This window comes from Lygodium microphyllum, chromosome 1 (assembly GCF_053477565.2).
Source record: "Lygodium microphyllum isolate KBCC chromosome 1, Lygodium_microphyllum_v1.1.10, whole genome shotgun sequence".
In the NCBI taxonomy this organism is placed as follows: Eukaryota; Viridiplantae; Streptophyta; class Polypodiopsida; order Schizaeales; family Lygodiaceae; genus Lygodium; species Lygodium microphyllum.
In genome coordinates this window covers 85,939,454-85,943,478 of record NC_141135.1, presented here as the reverse complement: position 1 = coordinate 85,943,478, position 4,025 = coordinate 85,939,454, and the positions used below count along the sequence as shown (strand labels likewise).

General features: G+C 39.1%; 1 pseudogene; it reads right to left on the bottom strand.

Moving 5' to 3' along the window:
- Nucleotides 1–828: 828 nt before the first annotated feature.
- LOC148041353 (3-oxoacyl-[acyl-carrier-protein] synthase, mitochondrial pseudogene) lies at nt 829–3,702 on the bottom strand (annotated as a pseudogene).
- Between the last annotated feature and the right edge of the window lie 323 nt (nt 3,703–4,025).

The following is a 4,025-nucleotide window of genomic DNA, read 5'->3' as shown; positions in this document are numbered from 1 at the left end:
AATTTGAATATCTTGGTTTCTAGACCTTATACTATGTTTAAAGATGTCTCTGTGTCAGAGCAGCAGGATGTTGATTGTCATGAGAAAGAAGCATTGGTTCAAAAGGTGTCTATGTTGGAGGTTAAGTGTCAATAGTTGGAATTGAAGTTGCAAAATGCTTTTGAAGCAAAGAGGCATAGTGAAGATTATGTAGCCACTTTACTGCAACAAAAGAATTTTCATGTAGCTAATGATAGTGATGTATTTCAAGAAGTGGTTAATGAGGTTCATGAAGAGTTTCATGTTGTTGAAAATGATTTAAATACAGAGCATGCTAGTCAGCATTCAAGAGTTTGGATGTCTTCATGTAGAGACATCATTGTATTTTGTTTGTGACCCTTTATAGAGTGCACCACTAAGTCTCCTTTTTCAATGCCACATTGTTTGAAATTCTTGTCAAACCAACTCTTGAACCGTGCCTTCTCATAGGTTAGGGCATGGGTTGCAATGAGCCGGGGATAGGCATTCTAGTTCTACTAGGCGATTTTTCTATGTTTCCTTTCCATCCCATCTCCCTTGGATCCCTATTCTCAAGCTTGGAATGAAGAACTTAATTGGTAAGATTGTTAGTTCCATAGGTAAACTTGAATGTTGTTTGTCCTATGGCCATTTTGTAGGCTATCTTGTAAGCCCATAATGTTTCCATTAGCTTCTTGACCCCCCTTGGGCAATATGTACTTGGAGTCATAGAAAAAAACAAGGTCCTCTGTGAGCTGCTTAGTTGTACGCCCCTCAAAGAGCAATCTACCAATGTCGAGGTGGTAACACTTAAAAGAACCTCTAAAACTCTCAATTTTTTCCATTCACAGCAATTCGAAGGGTATACTTCTGTAAATACAAGACATGTTGTTATATAGATATCATGAAATTTCTCGTTCTCAATGAGTTGCAAATACTTACTGTTTGCAATGTTTTGTTGAAAGGGCGCAGTGGGCGCAATATGTATTTGTATACATGTTGTAAAAACACCTATGTTACAAGGTGAGAATCAACATTCCTTTGTCTGAGAGCTAAAATTTTACCCTTCCAGTGCTTTGATACATCTACAATTGCAAATGTTTTTGCCCTAAAAGCTCCCTTCATACTTGGATGCATATGTACCCAAGACGAGCAATGATTAGTGATCCAACTCCCTTCTTCGTCTTTTCTGTTACGTACTTCTATCGAGAGAATTCATGTTATTCTCTTAGGATTATAACCTATGCATTAGATGTAAAGAAGTATGTATTAACCCCTAAATAATAAGAATTTTTAGTCTGTCTAGTAATCACCAATATGCCATACAAATCAACATGGCATTAAGAGATATTTACACTTTTGTAAACAGACATAAACATCAATACCAAAACGCATGTGGATATGTACATCGACACGAAGTATAGATTCAATTTTAAGGCATCACTTTAATTATACCATTTATATGAAATTACTCAGAGAATTTTACCAAAATAAATTTTATTATAATGAACAGGTGCTAATTTGACTCAATACATTGTATGAAATATGGGTATTATAGAGTAGTTGTTACAAGGATAGTAGCCGCATGGCATGAAATCTTAATAGCCACATTGGATTGACACCTGAGATATTCTAAGACTCAACACATTGTGTGTTATATGGATGATATGATACAATAGTTTCATGGATCATTGCCAATTAGCATGGAGATCTGAATGGATACATAGGACCAATAATGTCAAAAATGCGAATCTAGAGCATGGGTATGGCGGCTTGTAGGCACAGATTGAACTCATGATGACATTGACCAAGGACTGAAGACCAACTATTACACAAGTGAATTAGGTTCCAAGATGGAAGCTTGGGCTCATAAAGACATTCTTGTGTAAGGAGACAATGACATAGATACTTGACAGAAAGAGACAAGTACTATTGCATTATCATATTGTGTCTAAGTGATAGTCACATACATCATTTTATAGAATAGCTTGGTAGCACTTTACATCCACTGTGCATATGGGATTCTATCTCTCTTCCTAGAATAAACTTCATATTCCTAGCCTATGTTCCATAAAAGGGCCATACACAGGGTGTGATTGACAGATTCTCGATACCCCTCCTCAATCATAGATGTGAAAAGCACTAAGTGTACATATGTTGTCATGAGTAGAATCTTGATAAGTGTGGAAATGCCACAAACAGGTGAAGCATCCAAAGGCTGTCGCAAAAAAGGCTAAGTGTGGGTAGCGCCCAAACATGGCAGACATCCATGGGCTATTACAAGGGCTCATTAAGTGTGTAGAGGTTGTTATGCATAGGCTACATGAGGAGTTTACAAAGCTTATGAAAGGAACATTAAGGCAGTTACAATGCTTTTTAAAACAAAAAATGAGAGACAAGGATCGATAGGCCCTTGTGGTCTTTTTTAGCATAAACATTCTCTTTGTTAGCATGGAGAATCTTCTTCTCTTTCATATTTGGTTCTCCTTCTTTAGCTTTGAATGATTTGGTCTTTTGGTCTTCATGGCTAATATTCTTCTCTTCTTCTTTATGGTGGACTTTGCTTGTACTAATCTTTATACTGATCTTCATGTTCATGTCTATGTTCCCCTCAAGCAAAGACATCATCATCTTTGAGTTTTGCACGTCTTCTAATAGATTCATTGATAGCTCTTTAGAACAAGGAAATCCATCCATCCCCCCAAAACCAAATGAGTTCATCAATGCTGCATATACATGCCTTTCTGTTGCTCTATTCAATGGTCTGAACTCCCTTTCAAAGACCGGATCTGGGCTTTCCACATTTAAAGTTGGAGTAACACCATGATGAACAATTAGCACTGAAAAGTTAGCCTCAACAGCTCCAGCTCTACTCCCAGTAAATGACATGTTGCGCCCTTAGTCGATGATAAAAGCAAGTTTCCAGAGAGTGCGTGCTCAGCAAATAATACTTTCATTGCTCTACCTTCCACATCATCCTCCAACGGTGTGGATGTTGCATGTGCATTGACATAGTCCACTTGTTTTGGTCTCAACCCTGCCTATTTTAGAGCTCACTGCATAGCCAATAGGGTTCCATGACCATCCTTAGCATGTTGGGTAATATGATATGCATCACGTGACATGACATAGCCTCTCACTTCAGCATACACTTTTGCGCCACACTTTTTTTCATGTTCTGGATCATCGTTAAATCTTGTGCTTAATGCTTTAGCCCATGCAAATCCTGCAATTGAAAGGGCATCAATGCTGCACTCTGTTCCCTCAACAGCCATGACATCTGCATCACCAAAACTAACCATTCGGTAGGCATTCCCTATTGAATGTGCACCAGTTGCATCAGAGTTACTACTGCATGATTTGGACCCTGAAATCCATCCTTCATACTCACATGTCCAACTGCCATGCATAGAAAAAAAAAGGGGCTTAGACGTCTCATACGCTGTTGCAAAATAAGGCTTGAGGCTTCCATTATTTCATTTATGCATCCTATTCCACCTCCAATCGACACTCCCTGTGACACCGACTCTACGCTGGGGAAGACGAAGAGGCTCACCTAAGCTTTTGACTACAAATCTCTGAGAAAATTGCTTCTTAATAGCCAAGCATAGCCTATGGAGGGACAATAGACGGCCTCTCATGTCTCTTTACCAACAAAGATTGTAAGACGGATACATTGCTTGATCGTGGAAAACAAGACCTCATGTAGTTTCCTGATCGGTTTGCTTCTTCTCGAAGCTTGAGATATTGATGCTGATTAAACCCTTGTTGTAGCCTCACCACTTTGCTGGCTATGGCTGCCAAGGTGGAGCAAGTGGAGATGAGTTGAGAGATAAGCTCTTTGAGCTGACTTGAGGTTAAGAGGGATTGAGAGATTAGAGAAAGGAGGCATGCCATGCCCGACTCGGCTCATACCATGTAAAAGATGCGGATCTAGAGCATGGCTATGGTGGCTTGTAGGCATAGACTGAACTCATGATGTCATTGACCAAGGACTGAAGACAACTATTACACAAGTGAATTAGGTG